This window comes from Meles meles, chromosome 16, assembly GCF_922984935.1.
Source record: "Meles meles chromosome 16, mMelMel3.1 paternal haplotype, whole genome shotgun sequence".
Taxonomy (NCBI): domain Eukaryota; kingdom Metazoa; phylum Chordata; class Mammalia; order Carnivora; family Mustelidae; genus Meles; species Meles meles.
In genome coordinates, this window is record NC_060081.1 from 32,347,169 (window position 1) to 32,369,284 (window position 22,116).

At 47.0% G+C, this 22,116-nt stretch overlaps 1 pseudogene; it reads left to right on the forward strand.

The window, feature by feature from the left end:
• The first annotated feature begins 126 nt into the window (after positions 1-126).
• Positions 127-20,201, forward strand: LOC123926581 (annotated as a pseudogene).
• The last annotated feature ends 1,915 nt before the right edge of the window (positions 20,202-22,116 follow it).

Below are 22,116 nucleotides of genomic sequence, written 5' to 3' on the forward strand. Positions count from 1 at the left end.
GTTTTAAGAACTATGATTTGGAGAATTGACCAAAGTCACACTAGAGCTAAAGGAACTAGAAATGCTTTTGTCACTCTGGATGAACACCTGGGCTTATTTTTGCCCCCTCTGCCTCTGCAAGATGGAGCTGCAAAGGTGACCTGCATGGCTTGGTCCCAGAACAATGCCAAGTTTGCCGTCTGCACAGTGGACCGAGTGGTGTTGCTATACGATGAACATGGGGAGTGGAGAGAGAAATTCTCCACCAAACCAGCTGAAATGAAGGTGAAGAGAGTACTCTGTGTGTCCTTAACCTGTTCATGGGGTCTTATGAATCTGGAAAACTTCCTAACTTCCCCAGCCATCTGCATAGGAAATGGCCTGCCCCATCTTTTCTCAGGATAAATCCCTCACGCTCCATACAGTCACACAAACACCTTTTCTTCTCTTTTCTCTACCATGGGTACTCATGACTTTTTTTTTCCTTTTCCTTTTTTAACTCTTAATATGGCAGGAAGAGCTATATGGTGAAGGGCATGGCTTTTTCTCCTGATTCCACTAAAATTGCCATAGGACAGACCGACAACATCATCTATGTGTACAAGATTGGAGAAGATTGGTGAGGATAGAGACTGGGAGGTGGGGGTGACCTGGAAAAGAAGGGGAAGGCAGGAAGAAATGTCTCATTGGGGAAAGGGGAGTAGAGAAGATGATGGTCCAGGCTGGGACATGGAGAGCAAAGGCCTTCCCGAGTCTGTTGCTGCTTCCCTATCTGTGCCTGCCTCATGTGTTGTGAGATCCCATCCCTGGTGGGATCAGCCTAAGGACAGCATGAGGACCTGTGATGGGAGCCCTTGGTGACGCAGCATCTTTGTTATTGTTCTAACACTGCTCGGGCTTCATTTTATGCCTCCTTTCAAGGCTCCTATGGAACGGTAGGAAACATTAGGGGGAGCAGGGAACGTACCTGGTCTTTCCTCCCTTCCCCCAGCATCACGTGTGGCACTTTATTTATGAAAGTGTTTTTAATGTGTTTTCCCTCCTTTTATGTGGCAGGGGTGACAAGAAAGTCATCTGTAAGAAATTCATCCAGACGGTAAAGTTCAGACCTGTCTCTGGGAGATTTGGATGAGCAAACATATATCAATATATCTACTTGTAAATGTAACCAGAAGTTGCATTTTTAAAACTTGTCAGTCTGACTTTTCCAACTGAGAGGATGGAGGGTGGCGCTGTGTGGCTGCCCATCCTCCTTGCTTTCCTCCTTGAGCCCTGCTGTGTCCTCTTCTCTGCTGTAGGCGACTGGGGTGGTGGCACGTGTGGGGGGTTCAGTTTGTTATAAATGCGCTGGGCTACATGGACAGGGTTATCCTTTTCATGATTTCCTCCTTACAGAGTGCTGGCACTTGTCTGCAGTGGCCGGCAGAGCACATCATTGTTTTTGGACTGGCTGAAGGGAAGGTAAAGAAGGAAGAGAAACACAAGAGAGGTTGTGGGTGGGGATAATGGTTCTGGAGAGAGAAATACGGTTAAATGTTTCCTTAGGGTCAAGTTATATATTGGGGGGAAAACAGAAGGACCAGTTTTTTGTTATTTCTTTTTCTTTCCTTAGGATCTGGGTGGGATTGAAAGGAACCTAACCAGACTTGTATCCATTTTCCCATTTTCAGGTTCGTTTAGCAAACACTAAAACTAATAAATCATCTACCATCTATGGGACAGATTCTTACGTGGTATCACTGACAACAGAATGAGTACGGAAGAGCAGTATCCCAAGCTTGGAGACATAGGAAGAAGCGATGGGGATGTCGGGACTGGGAGACTATAATATGGAAGATGGGGAGGAGTGGTAGCAGGGAGCCCAGGTAGGGTAATGTTTGACACAGAAGTGGGATTTCTTGGTGAGACAGAGTAATCTCTTTCTTCCTCTTCCTCTTCCTTTTAATTCACTCACTTTTTTAGTTCCTCTGGGAAAGGAATTCCCTGGTCATGCAGATGGCACCATTGTTAGGTATTTCTTCGATGATGAAGGCCTGGAGAGTCACAGGTATGACTAAAGGATGCTGTGAGATGGGGGTAAAGAAACCCAAGATCCCTCCTAGGGGAGGTTGAACATTAAGATTGAGGTGGTTGGTGGGGGGCACATTTAGATGCAGCCACAGAGAGAATTTTTATTCAGGAGGCCACAGCTTAATATTTGTGGGCAAAGAGGAATCGAGTGGAAAGGATTCTGAGAGTAAGGGAAAGTGAAAATTATTCTTATCTATGTAAAAAGTGTATTTATATGTATAAACTCATAGGAAAAGTCATTCTCAAGAGAGAAAAGGGAAAGGGTGGGGGATAAAATGAATGTTTATGTTTTACTTTATGTAATTCTCTATTGTCCAACTAACTTACCTTATGACTTACTTGTAGAGGGGTGCCTGGCTGGCTCAGTTGGTGGATCATGTGACTCTTGATCTCAGGGTTGTGAGTTTGAGTGCCACATTAGGTGTAGAGATTACTTAAATAACTAAAACTTTAAAAAAATAGTAATCCCTTTCTGCCTGGGTGACTTTCTCCAAACCAGGAAAAATCCGGCCTTAGCCTAAAGCAGTCTCCCCTGAAACTAGAGAATCTCTTCTTCCCTTTGGACCCCAACCTAAAAATATGACATTAAAGGCAGGAAAGAGAAATTCCTACTTTATTGGAAGCCAAAAGAGATTTAAAAAAAGAATTACTCAGGTAATAATGAAATTTATTTCTTCTGTAAAGAAAGAGCTGTATGCTCCGTGTGGACCTAGCCAGTGTTAGTTAATGTGTAGGATATGTCCCTTTGGGGGCCTTATAGGTATTTACTAAAGAACTCAACATACAAGCCTTTTGAGGTTTCCTCTTGAGGACAATGTCAGACATGTGTGTGCATGTCATACATATGTGTGTAAGAGTATAAAACACAAAGACGGTTTGTGAAGTTCTCCAGATTAGGATGTGTTGGGGTGGGAAAATGTTGGGAGGAAGATTGATACAGGGTATAAATTTTTCCTAGAAAGGAAAAATCCCTGGCTGAGGCTGTCAGAGTCAGAGTGATTGGAACCCTTTACTTCTGTCTTAGGGGAAGTTGGTGAACCACCCCTGCCCACCCTTGGCTTGGGCAACCAATAGCATCGTGGCTGCAGGCTGGGATCAGAGAATTGTAGCCTATGGAAAGGAAGGCCATGTGCTACAAACTTTTGATTACAGCCGTGACTCTCAGGAGCGGGAGTTCACCACCGCTGCTGCAAGCCCTGGGGGCCAGTCTGTTGTGTTGGGAAGTTATGACAGATGGGTCCCTTTCCATGTGCATCTACTGCCTACTTTCCCTGTGTACACCTTGCTCTAGCCCAGTTATTTTCAACCAGAGTGGGAGAATGGTTGGAAATCCATGTAGATTGAAAGAGATCCTCAGGTTTTAATTCACTCACTTCCCTTTTCCTGCTCCCACCATCGGTTGGGACTCTGGCAGTTCCACAATACACCAGGATTTTGTGTGTCTGTGCCTCTGCATGGGACTCCATAGTGGAATTCATCTCCACTGTCTTTGTATTACCATTGCCTCTGTTCAGACCACTGGCTCCGTGTTTGTCCCATGATATTACACTTTGGTGTTTATAGTTATCTGGCTAAACGGAAACGCCCTTGAGAAGAGGGCCTATTCATTGTTTTTAAATCTCCAGTGGCCAAATTAGAATCCAGTACATAATATATGCTTAAAGGTTTTGTGAAGGAAGGAAGGAAGGATGGGATAGATGGATGATGGAAGGGTAAATAAAATAAAATAAATAAAGGGCCCCAGTCCCTTCACATCAGCTTTACTAGCCCTGTCCTTTTATCCCCTTCGATGTCATGTGGGTCTCTTCCTTCCTTTTTCTCTGTTTCTTTTTCCTTATTTCTGCCTTGCTAACAGCTCATTTTTCTCACCAGCCATGATCTCCTTTTGTTTTCTCCACTCCTATCGCTCTCACTCCATTTTACTTTTCTCTTGATTGTCCCAACTTCCTTCCTTGGAACCTTTTAGTCCTCTCCTATGAGATTCCCTAGCATGTGTGTTCTCTTTCACTTCCTTTCTTCGCTGATACAGCAAGACTCATTGCCTTCAGTTACCCACCCATTTCCACCCTTTTGCTCAGTCTCCATCTCTTCTGAAATCCACCTTCTTAATTTCAGACTTCGGCTACTCAACTAAAGCCCTTGAAGAAGTATCTGGGAAGTGGCAAAGCCCAAGGAGATTGCCAACTTAAATACGGTCACTGCCTTGGCCTGGAAACGGGATGGCTCACGACTCTGTGCGGTGTGTTTTAAGAGTAATCCCTTTCTGCCTGGGTGGAAAATCCAGACTTAGCCTAAAGCACTCTCCCTGAAACTAGAGAATCTCCTCTTCCCTTTTGACTCCAACCTAAAAAGATGACATTAAAGGCAGGAAAGAGAAATTCACACTTTATGGGAAGCCAAAAGAGACAAAGAATTCTGTAGGCAGGGCTGATTTCTCTCCTTCATCCCATCACTGTCCTTGAGTGCTGTGAGTGCCACCTCTTTCCATCTGGTACTTCCCAAAACTGCCAGCCCTTTTACTGCCAACTCTTTCCTAGATTCTAGAACTTGGGTTTCAAAGGTGTCTCTAGATATCCTTCTGATGCCTGTGACCTTTTATGTTGTCGCTTTCCCTTCTAGGGCACACTCTGTGGTGGAGTGGAACAGTTTGACTGCTGCCTCCGGAGAAGCATTTACAAGAATCCGTTTGAGTTGACATATGTGGGACCTAGCCAGGTGAGCAGCTGATAGCCAGTGCACCAAAATCTCCTTCTGGACACTGCCACAGTGTCAAATATAACCCCTGGCAGAGCTGTTCTGGAGAACAGAGTGTATCAGGCAACTCTTTGGCAACTTTCCTGCTGTAGCCCTTCCAGCTTACTGTAAGAAAAGATTTAAACACCAAATTTAAGGGGTACAGAGATCGCCACTTCCATCTTCCTGGTTTAAAACTTTACTACCTGGGGCTCCTGGATGGCTCAGTCTTAAGTGTGGGACTCTTGATTTCAGCTCAGGTCATGACCTCAGGCTTGTGAGATCAAGCACCACATGGGGGCTCCACACTGGGCATGGAGTCTGTTTAAGATTCTCTCTTTCCCTCTCCCTCGGCCCCACCCATGTCTCCATCCCTCTCTAAAACAAAACAAAACAGAAAAAGCTTTATTACCTATATGTTGTTAACTAGGGAGTTTAGGATTATGCAGGTGCATAACATTGCTTTAGGGCCTCTGAACTCACCATGTGTGACATTGCAAGGTAATTTCTTTGTTCTTGAGCCCACTTTTCTGTTTTCCCTACCTCTGTCCCCTTTTCCTTCCATTTATTATTCATTGGTTCCTTCATTCTTTTTCTCTTTTTTTAAAAATTTTGTTCACTTATTTGACAGAGTGTCCACACAGGAGCCAGGGGAAGGCCAGAGGGAGAGGGAGCACTTGGACGTGGGGCTGAATGTGGGGCCTGATCCCAGGATCATGACCTGAACTGAAGGCAGATGCTTAATCAGCTGAGCTACCCAGGTTCCCCCTCTTTTTTTTTAAGATTTTATTTTTAAATAACTCTACACCCAACTTGGGGCTCAAACCCACAACTGAGATCAAGAGTTTCATGCTCCTCTGACTGAGCCAGCCAGGCACCCTTGTTCTTTCATTTTCTGTCCATTCTCTATACATGAGCACTGTTAGGACAGAGAATACAAAGATAATTGTCTGTATTATATTGTTCCTTAATCAGGATCATTTTAGCAAAGAAGTATATGAAATGACAGTATGATCAGTATACACCATGATTAAAGTAATCACAAAGATTTTCACAAGAGGTAGAGGATTGTAAGGAGAGTGATTAGTTTGACCCCGTATGTATTATGTATTAGCATTGAAGGAGATAATCTCTGAAAACATTTTGTAAATAGTAAAGCACTGTGTGAATATGAGGTGTCATTTTTACCAACAATAGCCTAGGCTAGGTGAGGAAACAAGATACTAGCTTTGTTTAACACTGTGGAGGTGGGCACGGCAGGTTAACCCCTCTTTGGGGTTGAGGGAAGCCTCAGGGGGCTCAGACTTGTACCTTACCAAGGTGATTGTGGAGAACCTGTCATCGGGGACCCAAGTGGTACTCCAGTCACACTATGGCTATGGGATAGAAGAGGTGAAAATCCTCGGAAAGGAACATTAGTTACCTGGTGGCCCACACGTCAGACATGCTGCTGCTGGGGGACCTGAACACTAATCGCTTTAGTGAGGTAGGACCCCCAGGCGGAGGGGCAGGGAATGGAGCATCGTGAGCTGCTACTTCCAGGGAGCCCAGGTCCCTAAGGGGGAAGATCTCTAAGTAAAAGCTCTAAGATGCTGGCGTTGGGGACCTGGTGGACCTGGGAGTGAGACCCTGGAGATTTGGAATCCTGGAATGGGAATTCCCACTGTTGGACAGTGTTTACAGGATCACTCAGAAGCCTAGAAGTCTAGGGCAGAATGTGACACAGCACCCCACTTGTGGAACATCAGGGCCTTCCTAAACTCCTTCTCTCTGCCTCCTACCCCGTCCTTGTCTCAGCGTTGTCTTGGATACTTACCCACATTGTTCTTATGTCCTCTCTCTCTTTGACACGTGGCTTGGCAGGGATCTGGTGGCAATGAGAAGTATTTCTTTGAAATTGAGAATGTGAGTAGAGCTTGATTAACCAACCCTCACCATCTCAGTAAACCTCCTAGCTAAGAGCAGATAAAGAAAGGAGGGCGAGATAGGCAGAGGAACAGAATACAGAGAAAAGTGGGAGTCACTTTGCACTGACAAGACGTCTCCCTCTACTACTGTTGACCATGCAGACTTCTTCATGCAAACTTCCTGCCACGTGACAGTTCCCTTCATCCCCAGGTGTGCATGATCTTCAATGCTGGAGAGCTAACCCTGGTGGAATATGGGAGTAATGATACCCTGGGTTCTGTATGTACTGAATTCATGAACCCCCACCTCATCAGGTAACCCCACAAGGTTCTCTAAATTTTTGAAACCCCAAAGAAGTCCCTTTTAACCTCTCACTCCTGTATCCTCAAGATTCATCTAAAAACGTCATCCCATATGGTACTTTGGGGCCCTTGCTAAACATCCCGATGACCCAAGTCCATTCTGCCTTACCTCACCCTTCGTGTTTCAGTGTCCGTATTAATGAGCGGCGTCAACGAGGGATGGGAGACTATAAGAAATTGGCTTCTCTTGTTGATGTTAAGACTATTGCTATAGGTAAGACTCTCCCATAATTCTGATAACAAAACAGATGTTTCTAGTATGCTTCCATATCACAGGGGTGTGTAGAGTGGAGAATGCAGGAATCTGAGAGGCACCAGGTTAATGTATGGCCCTGCTCTCACAGAGGATGTGGGAAGTGTTCTAATCCACGTGTGTGAGTCTGCATCTAGCTGTATAGATACACATAAACTGTTACGCATATCAGCTTGTCCCTATAATTGTTCATGTTCTTTAGGCATGTATCTTTGGGCTAGGAATTGTGAACTGTAGAGCGGAACCTTTAGTCAATTTATGAATTTTCCTGTTTAGACTTAGGACATAGGATAATGGACTGTTCGAACTGGAAGGGGACTTATTTTCTGTAGAGTTTGACATTGGTAGCCAGTGTTGACAAAATTTATTTGAATTTCACAAGTGTTCACATAAATAAATACATCTTATTTTACATATTAATAATTAACTCTGGGGACACCTGGGTGGCTCAGGCAGTTAAGAGCCTGCCTTCGGCTCAGGTCATGATCCCAGAGTCCTGGGATCAAGTCCCACATAAGGCTTCCTGCTCAGCAGGGAGCCTGCTTGTCCCTCTGACTTCTGTTCTCCCTGCTTGTGCACTCACCCTCTCTGACAAATAAATAAATAAAATCTTTAAAAAAATTAACTGTATCATGAAATGTTTCAAGCATGGAAAAATGTATTTAGAACAGCACAGTATTCCCTATGATGTATAGAGAATAACATACCCATATAGCCTCATTAAGAACAAGGTCTAGAGTCAAACCTCCCCACTTCTGCAATTATACCTGGGTGATCTTAGGTCAAATTTCTTAACCTTTCTGTATCTCAGTTTCCTCATCCACAAAATGGGGATAAAATTGTACCTACCTTATATGAAAAGCACTTAGACTAATGTCTGGCACATAATAAGCACTTAATAAATGTTAGCTATTAATAATATTATTACTTGTGTACCCATACCTAGTTCTTTTTTTTTTAAGAATTTATTCATTTATTTGACAGAGATCACAGGCAGAAAGGCAGGCAGAGAGAGGAGGAAGCAGGCTCCCTACTGAGCAGAGAGCCTGATGCGGGACTCGATCCCAGGACCCTGAGGTCATGACCTGAGCCGAAGGCAGAGGTTTTAACCCACTGAGCCACCCAGGCGCCCCTTTTTTTAAGATTTCATTTATTTATTTGACACAGAAAGAGAGAGAGAGATCACAAGTAGGCACAGCGGGAAGCAGAGAAAGAGTGGAAAGCAGGCTCCCTGCCAAGCAGAGAGCCTGGTGCTGGGCTTGATTCCAGGACCCTGAGATCAGGACCTGAGCTGATTTCTGAGGTCTCGTTTAAGAAGTTTCCCTGGGGCACCTGACTGCCTGAGCCAGAGGAGCATGTGACTCTTTTTTTTTTTTTTGAAGATTTTATTTATTTATTTGACAGACAGAGATCACAAGTAGACAGAGAGGTAGGCGGAGGGGGGGGGGCGGGGCGGGGAAGCAGGCTCCCTGCTGAGCAGAGAGTCCAATGCAGGGCTCAATCCCAGGACCCTGGGATCATGACCTGAGCTGAAGGCAAAGGCTTAATAAACCACTGAGCCTCCCAGGTGCCCCAGCATGTGACTTTTGATCTCAGGATCGTGAGTATGAGCCCCAAGCTGGGTGTAGAGTTAAATAAATAAATAAATAAATAAATAAATAAATAAATAAAATTTTTAAAAAAGAAGGTTCCTACTCCCTCCTACATTTTAATATTTTTAGCTTTTGCTTGTCATCTGTAATTAATTTTTGTGTGTAACGTGGGTGTGGCTCATAATTTACTTTTTCCATGTTTAACCATTTATTGGAAATCCATTCACTGATTCGTAATGTCACCTCTTATAAATCAAGTTTCCAAATACATATGCGGCTGTTCTTAAGATACCTTTACAGTTCATGAGTTTTATGTTTCACATCAGATTGTTGAGTTGTAATGGAAATGATGTAATATGGCGGCCCATGTTCCAGTGGCAGTAATGAGCTGTGAGACTTTGGACAAGTCATCCCACTACAAAGGGCTTGTCTTCAATAGTGTATAAAATGACCTTCTCTTAACCTTTTTTCATTCGTGACCCCTTTGAGTATCTAATTAAAATCATAGATCCTGGGATGCCTGGGTGGCTCAGTTGGTTAGGCGACTGCCTTCAGCTCAGGTTGTGATCCTCGAGTCCCACTTTAGGCTCCCTGCCTGGCAGGGAGTCTTCTTCTCCCTCTGACCCTCCCCCCTCTCATGCTCTGTCTCTCTCTCTCCCTCTCAAATAAATAAATAAAATCTTTTTTAAAAAATCATAGATCCTTTCCCAGAAGAAAATACATAAACATATAATTTTGTATATAATTTCAGGGTGTTCACAGAGATGGGGTCCCACAGCTCTAGTATTCTGTGATTCTACTTAAAAATTGAGACATTGAAACATGGCTTTATGAAGTTGGCTTTTAATTAAAGGAAATTTCATTTTTAGGTTGGTCTTCCCAGTTGTAGACATTAGCTGGCATTTGGTCTTGAGCTTGAGCACGGATCAAGGCAGGACATTGCGCATTGGTAACGTATACAAATAAGAGCTGTGAAGGCGCCGTGTTCAGGAGACTCCCTGAAAGCATCCTAGCCAGTCCGTAAGTGTGATCTTATCTTACATTGTCTGCAAAATTCACACCAAACTAAAATACTTATCCTCAGCACTTTCAGCCTGACTTTAATCAGAGGTTCCTTCTGTTTTGTCTGTGTGCCTTCTCCACTGTTTGCCCCTCGGGGCTCTTACATCATTGACACTCAAAGTGCAAGGAACTCCTTGTAGCACATATGTTCATCGAGGTCGTTTCATCCATCAGCTTTCTCTTCATGGTTGTGCTGGAACTGGGGCTCTTCCTTAATGTGCTCAGTGCTGCCTTCCAGAGGATTTCTTGAGTAAAGGATGCCCGTTGCTCTGATCTGTTCTGATCTGCTATGAGACAACTCCAAGATCCCAGAGAGGAATCTCATTTCTTGATGGATCTGGACCTTTTGAGCTAGCTACAGAGTTAAACAAAATCTCTATAATTTTAGTATAAATCTAGTATTGTAAGCATCTTAGCAAAATTATGTCATATTCCTCATACTCTACACTGATGGAACATTCTTAAAGCCCAACATAATAATTAAAGGCAAGACTTTTGCAGGCTGCCTTGTGTCTGTATATGATTATGTGGAATCTGTCTTCTTAACCCTCTCTCTTTTACTTTGTAGTGGATCTGACTGGTGGCTACAACATTGGCACCATCAGCCATGAGAGCCGTGTGGATTGGCTGGAACTTAATGAAACGGGCACAAGCTTCTCTTCAGGGACTGGAAACTTCGTGTAAGAAGGGTTACTAAGGCCTTAGCCATTGAGTAGTCCATAGAGGATGTGATACTACCTGCTGCCAGGGATTGCGGGGGGCAGGATGGGCTTAATTTCTTGGTGCACTATGCCATCAACATAGCAAAAGGCACAGAAGAATCAACATGGTGTCTGTTATCACAGCCCATCTGTTAACATAGCCCATACCTTAAGAAGATGGTATTGTGATGGCACCAAAGTCAAGAGGGAAATTTGGGAGCTGGTTTCTCTTTTACTGTTCACAAGTCTGTGCCCTCGGGAGACTGCCTCACCCCTGAATGCCTGGCTGAACTTTACCCACACCTGTTGCAGCATTCCTCAGCTACACGTACCCCACAGTGTTAAGGCTGGCTTGACAGTCTCCCCCAAACTCCTTATTGACTCTGATCTCAATATGCTATCACCAAAGAACTCAATCTTGAGGGCAAAGAGACTCTCTGGTAATTTTTCATTTCATGTTCATTGTGATGGGAAAGCCACATCGCCAATTTCCAGACCATTGAATGTGCATGGTGGCCTTACTTTTGTGATCCAGTCTGGCAACTCTGGCCCAGAGTTAAACTCTAAGAATGAAGGTCTGACCTTCAGCTAACTTAAATTTCTGGTGTAGCTCTGGGCTCACTTGGTCATCTCTTATGGGCCAGAGTCAGGATGTACCAAGTCAGCATACACGTCGAGCATTGCAGGCTAGTAAGCTTTGAAATCCAGCATCTGCCTGAGGGGTGGGTCAGCTCACCACATTTCGTTAGAGAAATGGTCGATATCAGAAGCCACCCCATAGCCCCTTCTGATTGCGCTGTCCACCTCTTCCTTCCGCAGTTGCATCTGTACGATACTGAAAGCTGCTCTAAGACGGTGATCCTCCACTTCTGCTCCTACGTGCACTGGTCCCAGGAAGTGACGGGCTGGTGGCTCAGAACCGAAACAGCCTGTGTGTGTGGTACAACATTGAGGCACCCAAGAGGGTCACCACATCCTCTATTAGGGTATGTCGGTGCCAGGGGACCTCAGACATAGTGTCTCACTGATCAGTTAGGGCCCTGAGGAAGCTCCAAAGGTTATTTGGTTTTCTCTGGCCCACCACCCATCATCTCTGTGATAGAGTCAGCAAGTAAAGCCTAGATCCTTCCCCACAGTGCGCTAGGCTCCAGAACCGTCCTTGTTCAGATTCCTGACATTGTATCCTGTCCTCTCTATTCCAGTGGCCCTGGGAATTCACCAGGTCATAATGAGTTCTCTTAGACTGGAAGAGCCCCCTTAGCAGGGGCAGTTCTGTCAGTTCCTGGGTGAGGATTCTCTGTTGTAAGCTGTTCAGAGCTTCTTTTTTTATCAGACTGAAGATCGGTCACTCTCCTGTCCTGCCAGCATCATGTATATTCCAGTGACCTTCCAGAATCTGGGAGGGAAAACAAGAGAGGCCCTGTGCTAGGTGAGGATGATTGGTGTGGATACAGAGGGAGCATGTGATAGTTCTTTTTGTCTTTTTTCTACATCTCTTCTTTCCTGCTTTTCTTTCCTCATTTTAGACTAATTACGTTTGGCGCTTGGGGGCTGTTTTGTCCTGTTTTAAACACATTTTTCACATTTTTGCTTTGGAGGTCATACATTTGACTCCTATAGTGGTTACCCTTGGAAGTTTACCATACCCTTAAATTATTCTGAATAGTTTCAGCTTATTTAGCATCTGACCCCTGGCAAATGATACAAGGACCTGAACTTTGATTACCTCCCCTTTGCCATTATTGCCCAGTATTTTTTTATCCCCAAAGTGAGACGTTATTCTTTTCCACAGCTGGAATTTGGTTACATTTACCATCATGGTGCCAGTTTCTCTGCTCACTCGTTTTGCATTGCTGACCTTTGCTCTGGAGTTACCTCCTTGAGAGAAAGTGTTTCGAAGATGAATCCTCAGTTTCTGAAAAGTACCAAAATGGAATTATCTGAAAATGTTTTTATTTGGCGTGTTCTTGAAAGAACAGTTTGACAGTTTTTCTTAGTCTTTTGCAAATATTATCATCCCATCGACTGACCCCCTTAGTTCTGAGAAGTTTATTAACAGCTCCTTGTGTTGTCTTGTTGCTTTTTAAAAAAGATTTTATTTATTTATTTGAGAGAGCAAGGGGAGGGGCAGAAGGAGAAGCAGACTCCCCACTGAGCAGGGAGGGATGGGGGGGGGCTTAATCCCATAACTCCAGAATTGTGACCAGAGCCTAAGGCAGAGGCTTACCTGACTGAGCCACCCAGGCGTCCCTGTCTTGTTGGTTTTAAAGTCTTCTTTTTTACAGCATTCTGAAGCTTCAGTACATTATGTCTGCATATAAATGTCCTCTTACTTAACCGTGCTTGGTGTGTATGTGCACGCGTGCACGCGCGCGCGTGTGTGTGTGTGTCCCATCTGCGAGGACACCTTGTTCCTCAGCCATGAGCTCTTTAAATGTTGCTGCTTCTCTGGAACTCTTTCTCACCCTCAGAACTCTAATTAGGTATGTGTTCCATTTCTTGTCCTGTCTTTGTGCCTCTAGAACCTCTTATTCTTCCTTCCTCCTTCTCGCTCCATGCACATTCTGGATAATTCCTTAAGAAACATCTTGGCAAGGGGTGCCTGGGTGGCTTGGCCCTTAAGTGTCTGCCTTTGGCTCAGGTCATGATCCCGGGGGTCCCGGGGTCCTGGGATTGAGCCCCTGCATGGTGCTCCCTGCTCAGCAGGAAGCCTGCTTCTCCCTCTCGCACTCTCCAACTCCCCTTGTTTGTTTCCCTCTCTCTCTGTCAAAAAAATAAATAAATACAATTTTTTAAAAATTATTAAAAAAAAAAGGAAACATCTTGCAAGTCAGAGGTTTACTGTCACCACTGTCTTATCTGCTATTGAAATAACCCACTGAGTTTTCTTACTTTGAATATTGAATTTTTCATACGGTTTCATTTGGTTCTTTCTCTAGTCTGCCTGGTCATTTCTTCTAGTATATTTGCTACTGAAGCGAGCACAACCTGGCCATTTTTTATAGTTTCTTGTCTCTTGCTTAATTTTTCATTCCATCCCTTAGGTCTTTAAACATTTCACAATTCTTTCATATTCCATAACTGGTTTCTTCCATAATTGTTATTTTTAATATTGGAAATCCTTGGAGGTCCAAAAGTGCTGTAGTTATTGTTATTGTTTACTCCTTTATGGTAGTTAACTTCTATTTTGGTAGCTTTATTTTATTGGGGGGCTCACGTTACACTGAATATAATTTTTAGAATCTCAAGGGCCTAACATGGGCATGTTTTCCTCTAGATATGATCAGTGTTTGCTTTTGCAGGAATCAGGCATACTAATGACTTTTGTTCCCTTTCCTGAAGAGAGGATCCCAGATTTCATGACTAACAGAATCTCAGAATCGCCCCCTCATCCTGCTGGAGGACCCCTGGTTTATTCATCCGCTGCTGTGTTTGCCATCAGGGTGACTGTACCCTTTCCACTTGCTCCCCTGTTTTTTCCTGCTCAGGTTTTAGCTTACTGGCTTTTTCCTTTTTTTTTCTTTCCTTTCCTTTTCTGTTTTTCTCTTTTTCTTTCTCTTTTTCCCTTCCTTCCTTTTCTTCCCTTCCTTCCCTCCCTACATTTCCTTTTTTTTCCTCCCTCCCTCCTTCCCTTCCTTCCTCCCCGTGGGAGACTAGGAAGCATGCCTAGTGATTTCTTCAGGTGACCTAAGCAACAAATGTATTCAAAAGTAGGGCCCAGGTTAAAGTTGTATTTTAACAGGACTCAAGCTGGAAGCAGAAGTGATTGGACGCTTTGTCAGTTTACATCCAGGCATTAGTGCGGGCACAGCTCTGAGTGTACAGGAACCTGAGGGCATTAGTGTAGATAAGGGATTCTTACCTGCTTGAAGGAAACTAAACGCTGGGCAAACAAGGGCCACTGTCATTCCCTCAGTGTGTAAGCGCTAGGGTGGGGTAAGGCGGGGTCTGTTCTGCAGTGGAGTCGTGGAGACACTAAACTGGAATCCGGGTGGGGTGGGGGGATTGAAATTTTACAGGGTGATGTGGTAGGTCTGGAGCAGGGCGGGGGGAAGACCGAGGTGATGGTGACCGAAGGTGTGACAACTGTTGCCTGCATGCTGGATGAGGGCCTGATCGAGTTTGGAACAGCCATCGATGACGGCAGCTACACCCGGTGAGGGGCTGGGCTGATATCCCCGGGAGGTGGTGGGAGAGGCTGGGTTCTGAGGCTGGAAGACCTGACTGTTGCCTTCCTTCCTTCTCTCTTCAGGGCCACAGCCTTCTTGGAGACTCTGGAAATGACCCCAGAAACAGAGGCAATGTGGAAAACCTTGAGCAAACTGGCACTCGAGGCAAGGCAGCTCCACGTCGCTGAGAGCTGAGGCAGACCAGAAGTGAGGTGTGGGCAGCTAGGAAGGATGGCCAGAGGCCATTTTCCATGGGGCGGGAGTGTGAGACGCTCCTCCCGTGCTAAGGCACCAGTCCCCTGCCATTACAACCAGTAACACCTTTCAGGTAGTTATTCCAAACATTCTTCCATCCCAGTTTATAAGATTTTTATTGCTTTTGCTTCCCCTATGTAGGTACCCCTTCAGAGTTTTAGCACCCATGCCCTCCAGTCCAGGTGTTGATGTGTATTTCCAAATGTGGCATAGGAGTGTAGTTAGTAGGACAGACTTGGGATTTTAGACTCTTTCAAGTTACCTGGCTCCATTTAACAGCTTGTATAACCGTGGGTTAAGTGAACCTTTCCAAACCTTGGTTTCTCAATTTCCTCTCTGTAAATGGGAGTAATGATAGCATTTACCTCCTAGGGTGGTAAAGAAGAATCATAGGGGCGGTGAAGAAAGTAGGAGAATTCTCAGTGCTCAGTAAATGTCAACTGCTGCTGTTTTGCCAGGAGTCCTCTTGGATCCTTCCTTCCCGTGGCCCCACAGCTAGACAACCAGCTTGTCCTAGGGCCCTGACCCAGCGTCTTCAGGCTGTTGTTGTAGTCATGTGGTATGTGTCAACAGGCAGGTGATCTCTTTGAGAAGATTTGAAACCCAGAGCTGGCCCTGGAGTGCTACTGTAAAGGCAGCGCATTCATGAAAGGTACTGCCCCCTACAGCCCCGCCTTCCCTGTTAGAGTCTTGCCCGAATCATCCCCCTGCACCAATTTTGTGCATCTGTTCTGGTGGATCGGCTCAGTTCTCCATCCCTCCACTTCTCACCTATTTTCTACACCCCATTTCCCTGAGTCCCATCCCTGGAAGTCTTAGCTGAGTGCCCTCTCTGTCCCTGGCAGCGGTGGAGCTGGCTCGGTTGGCATTCCCAGTGGAAGTGGTGAGCCTGGAAGAGACCTGGGGGATCATTTGGTGCAGCAGAAGCAGCTCGATGCAGCCATTAATCACTATATTGAAGCCAGGTAGAGGGGTGCAACTGAGACTGGGTGTGAGGTCCAAGGTGATGGGTCAAGTAAGGGCACCAAGGCTCCAACAGAGATGGCACCATGTAGGTTGGAGTAGGCTTGAGGTGTCTCCCTACCTCTACCTGTCTTCCTCTTGCCTCATACACACGGATGCCTTTCCCAACTCTGCCAGGTGCTCCATTAAGGCAATGGAAGCTGCCCTGGGCTCCCGCCAGTGGAAGAAGGCCATTTATATATTAGATCTACAGGACCAGAACACTGCGTCCAAATACTATCCCCGCGTGGCCCAACACTATGCGTCTCTGCAGGAGTATGAGGTGAGGAAAGTCCCTTGCTGGAGCTGGAGGCAATGCAGTACAGAATGAGAAGAGAACTCAGAACCGGAAGTGGGGGCCACCTCACCAAATCCTTCTTTCTGGGTCCCAGCAGCACCAGCCACCCTGAGCGAGAAGAAAGCAGTTTTCTTCCCTTATTTCATTCCAACATAACACAAACCCCTCTCCCAGATCTATAAAGCGAGTCTCCAGCTCTCTTCTATGGAACTCCATGGGAGTTCCAATGTGGAATTGCCCTGTGTTGCAGAAGTACGAGGTCCTTTTAGGTCCTTTTAAACTGCGTGTTGTATTGTCCCCATTCTGGTCTTGGCTGTTTTTTTGTTTTTGTTTTTGTTTTTGTTTTCAAAACAGTAGAGGGTGTGAGACAAGATAGCCCTCTTTTCTTCCATGTTGGGGACTAAGGGTCCTATCCTCTCCCCACCATCCCAGCTAAGGTTTGCTCTCCCCCTGCAGAGGCTCTAACGCTCTTTCTCTAATGCTCTTGCCCTCGGCCTTTTGTGTCTGCTGTCTCGAGCACAGATTGTGGAGGAGCTCTACATTAAGGGAGACCGAACAAAAGATGCAATAGACATGTACACTCGGGCCAGCCGCTGGGAGCAAGCCCACAAGGTAGAGAGCGGGGCGCAGTTCGTCCGAGGGCTCCACCTCCCTGGGGCTGTCCCTACTTTCCTTGGGCTCTGATGTCCCCTCTTCACTGGCCTCCTTGAAAGCTGAGAAAGAGCACCAAAATAGAAAAGTCTGGAGCGCTTGGATACCTAGCCACAGGGAAAGGCAAGGATGAAGAGGCCCTTGTTCCCAACCTGTAATTCCGAAGCGAGCAGAAGAGTTTGGGAGCTGGGGAGCCCCAATTGCCCCTCCCCAAGCTGTCGTCACAGCGGCAACTTCATTCCCTGCCTGCAGCCAGAACCCGGTGGGTACGGCGGGAGCTCGGGAGTGGGAACACGCGCCCCACCACAGGGCATCTCTGGCCTTTCTGCGTGAGCAGAATATACTTCTGACTTTGCTCCTTATGGTCTTGGAATTCCCTGGACTGACCAGGAAAGCATCCGTACACAAACCCTTGTGGTTGTTGGGAAGGTTCAGAGTTGCTGGGAACACAGGTCACCCCCAAATCATGCTTCCCTGGCCACTCCGCAGCCCCCCTGCTTCCCTCGGAAGCGCGCCGGAGGCTACTGGGTCTCTGTGTGTCTGCAAAGCTGGCAGTGAAGTGCATGAGGCTGGAAGACGTGTCGGTGCTGTACATCACCCAGGCCCTGGAGATGGAGAAGCAAGGCAAGTACCGGAGGCGGAAGGGTGAGCCACAGCCCTAGAGGAGTCATGCAGGGAGAAGGATGCGCGCTGTCTGCCTAGAAGGCAGTGATGCAGGAATCTAGGTCGAGGAGCCCTGGGGTGTCTCTCCCCTCCCCAGGCACTACATGACAGTGGAAGAGCCTGGTCTTGCCATCCCCATGTTCAAAAAGCACAAGCTGTGTGATGATATGATCCGCCTGGTAGGGAAGCACCGCCCAGATCTCCTCAGTGACACACACCTGCACCTGGGCAAGGTGAGTCCTTCTCAAGCCTCGGCCATCTCTTCCCCGAACAGGCTCCACATCCCCCTCGCCCCATCCTGACCCTCCTTTCCCCAGGAGCTGGAGGCTGAAGGCTGACTGCAGGAGGCCGAGTATCACTACCTCGAGGCTTAGGAGTGGAAGGCAACAGTGAACATGTACCGGTCCAATGGGCTCTGGGAGGAAGCCTACCGGGTAAGGAGTCCAAGTCACTCTGGGGATGCGCCTGTCCCTCTTCCCCACTCTCAAGTGATGCATTCTGAACTGGTTGTGGGTCTCTCTGAAAAATGTTCATACTGACAGGCAAAATTTCACATGCGGTAGGAGGGGGTCTGTGAACTACCTGAAGTCCATCCTTGGACCCTGAGCAGGCTAACAGACCCCAAAACTGAGCCCTCTCCCTGTTCTAGTAGAAAGACCGGACCCTTGTCAAAGCTGAAGTCCGATCAGAGGGGAGTAGGGAGCAGCCATGTGGCCCTGTGTGGGAGGATTGCCAAATGGCTTTGCTTCACAGGTAGCCAAGGCTCACGGAGGAGCTAATGCCCACAAACACATGGCCTATCTGTGGGCAAAGAGCCTGGGAGGAGAGTCCGCAGTGAGACTGCTTAATAAGCTCAGACTCCTGGAAGCTGCCGTTGACCATGCCGCTGACAAATCGTGAGGCCCTAAGACTTCTCTCCACTGGCCCCTTTTGAGAAAGAGCCTCTACGTAGACAAGGAAGATTGCTGTATAGCTGAGAAGTGTTTCTGAAAACGGAGGCAGGAGTGAAGAAATCCTTGGAAGAACGTGATGGAGAGGCAAGGAATGAATCAATCGCTCTGCCCTTGCTCCCCAGGGATTCAGAACAGTGTTTAGCTGTTCTAAGAAGATGGAACGTGATCAGCTTTTTTCCTTCTTTTTCAAAAAGACCTTTTTAAGTAATTACTATACCCAGTGTGGGGCTTGAACTCAACCCGAGATCAAGGGTCACTCATTCTACAGACTGAGCCAGGCAGGTGCCCCAGAGAGAAGAGCTTTTAAAGCTAAGGTGCACTAAGCCAGTAATTGACTTCTGAGTGATGGAAGTGTGCTTCTGTTAAATGCAAAAAGAACTTTTCTTAAGCAAATGTTACAAAGACCAGTAATAATCCTGCATTGAGTCAGATGGCTGAGGGTAGTCTTAATGTTTTAGAGAGACAGTTTTTCTGCTAGTATAGATGTGACTCAGGAGGAAGTGGTGAAGAACCCAGAGCCCTTGCTCCTGAGGCAGAGTAGTTCTGTGAGGCTAACTGCGGTCCCCTGCCTCACGCCCATCCCATTCCCTTATGACCACTAGTCGCAGGAAGCACAGGCTTTTCCAAGTGTCCCCGGACCCACGTCCTCTTTACATGTGTGTGTGCTTCTGTATCACTTCATATGGACTGTCTTCTCAATCTGTCTTTCCCTCCCCCGGTCCTGTCTCTGCCCTTTCTGTTTTCTCCTGCCCTGTTCCTCCTCTTATAAAATGAAAGTACTACTCTGAAAGACAACCTGAGGGTTTTGAAGGGGCGGAGGGCGGGAGGTTGGGAACCAGGTAGAGGGTAATAGAGAGGGCATGTATTGCATGGAGCACTGGGTGTGGTGCTAAAACAATGAGTACTGTTATGCTGAAAATAAATAAAAAAAAAAGAAATGGGAAAAAAAATGAAAGTACTAAGTAGGCAGACCTTACCTACACCTTCCATTTCAGCTCATGGGAATTTGCTTTTGAACTCTCTCGGCTGGACCTCAAGCATAAAACCCCTGAGATTCATGTCCGATATGCTATGTACCTGGAGGATGAGGTATGGATGTGCTCCTTCTCCCTTGCTTTTGACCTTGAACTCCTCCTCTCACGGCTGCCATGATGGCAATCTGCTTCTGATCATGTGTGGCTGCACTTCTGTCCCTACAGGGTAAATCTGAAAAGGCTGAAGCTGAATTCATCAGTGCTGGTAATCCCAAGGAAGCAGCCCTCATGTGAGTTACCCATCAATTCCTTACTCCCGTCCTCCCAACCACAGCCCCAGGACCTGGCATTGCCACCTTCACCTGATCCTGGTACCAATAAATCTTCTACCCCCTGTGACATGGCTGTTTGTCTCCCACTACTGAGGCCTCAGTCCTGTACTGAGCCTCCCCTGTGTCCTCTTCTGGGAGCAGGTTCGTCCATAACCAGGATTGGGAGGCAGCTCAGCGTGTGGCCGAGGCTCACGATCCTGACAGTGTCGCTGAGGTGCTTGTGGGGCAGGTCCGGGGGGCCTTGGAGGAGGACTTTCCAAAAGCAGAAGTGCTGCTGCTTCAGGCCCAGGGACCAGGCCTGGCCCTCAATTATTATAAGGTAGGGCACCGGATTCAGGGCCATGAGGGGGAGGGGGAGAGAGTGTAAGAACCCACAGAGCACTACACTAACCAATACTACTGGGAAAGATCCAGAGAGTTAGCAATGGAGAGGGGGAAGGAGACAAGAAGGAGGAGAGAGGTCCAAGGACCTAGGGATCCGTGGCCCATAGTGTACAGCACCTGTGTGGCAGTGGGAAGGTGTCATGCCGGCCTCTGCCTTCCTGATACCTGGAAATCTGAGCAGGAGGCTGGATTATGGAGTGATGCCCTGTGGGTCTGCAAGGACTATGGCCGGGCCAGCTGGAGGCTCTGCAGGAAGAGTAGGAGCGGGAGGCTACCACGAAAGGGGCCAGATATGACGCCGGGAGGCAGCAAGTGTCAGCAGGGCTGGAGGGTGGGTCACAAGGTATGCACCGGATAGGCCACGCTGCCCAGCCTGTTCTGGTCACGTGTACTCTCATCTTAGGGGCATGGAGGGGCTCGTGGACCAAGCTCGCCAGTGGGAGCAGGCTGGGGAGTATAGCCGTGCTGTCAACTGCTACCTCAAGGTGTGGGACTCAGGCAGCAGCAGCCTGGTGGAAAAGTGCTGGATGAAGGTGAGGCGGGCCACACCCTTTTTGGCCATCTACTTCCCAGACTGCTCTCACAGCCAGCATTCCTCCTCAGACATTGCTTTTTCCTCCTGGGCCTCTCATTTTCACTCAGGCAGCACGTTCCTGCTGAGTGCTTGCTAGATGCTAGAGCCAGAACTTTGAAAACTGTAAAAAGGGATCTAAGGCAGAACCCCTAACAGCCTGAAGTTGGGGGAAGTTGGACCACTGTGGCTCAACTAATTGAGAAGCTCGGTGAAAACTAAAGGATGTGACTTGAAGTGGAGTTCAGAGGAGGGTGAAGTCTCGACTGAGAGGGAGGGAGGCTTAGTGAGGGAGGGGGTAGACCTGGGACCAGAGCTGGAAGGGCAAATCCAGAGGCCAGAACTGGGGCCAGATGGAAGCCAGGAAGAAAGCAGAGGCTCCTCCTCTACATAGAAGCTCCTGAAAAGAAGAATCTAGCCAGTGAAGCCAAGTCAGTAGGTTTCATCAATTCCTAAGCATATATATAATCACATATTATTTTCTTAGAAATTGGGTTGCATGTGAAGTTTTTTTAAAGATTTTATTTATTTATTTGACACACAGAGAGAGATAACAAGTAGGCAGAGAGGCAGGCAGAGAGAGAGGTGGAAGCAGGCTCCCTGCTGAGAAGAGAGCCCGATGCGGGGCTCGATCCCAGGACCCTGAGATCATGACCCAAACCGAAGGCAGAGGGTTAACGCAGTGAGCCACCCAGGAGCCCCTGAATGTGAAGTTTTAAATGATGTATCTGGGGTACGTGGGTGACTTGGTGGGTAAAGCATCTGACTCTGAATTTTCGGCTCAGCACATGATCTCAGGGTTGTGAGATCAAGTTCTGCATTGGGCTCTGCACTGGTTGCAGAATCTGCCTTAGATTCGCTCTTCTTCTCCCGCTGCCCCTCCCCACTCATGCTGTCTGAAACAAAAAATAACAAAAAATAAGTAAATGATGCATCTTTGATTCCAAGAAATATGGTATTAGGAGTTTGAGCGGGATATGGAGTCGGCGCCGCCGATCCCAGGTCTGAAGGTCTACTTCCACCTGGCAGCTTCCAAGGGGGCTGTGGCCAGAGTGAGTCACGTGACATGACTCCCTCCTCTGAGACCCCACCCCAGGAAGCTGTAGGTGGGGTTTGGAGCCCCAAACCTGGCTTCAGGGCCCCTTCCTCGCATTCCATCCCTTTGCAGGACACCAAATATCCCTTCACCCTCCGTTCCCCACCT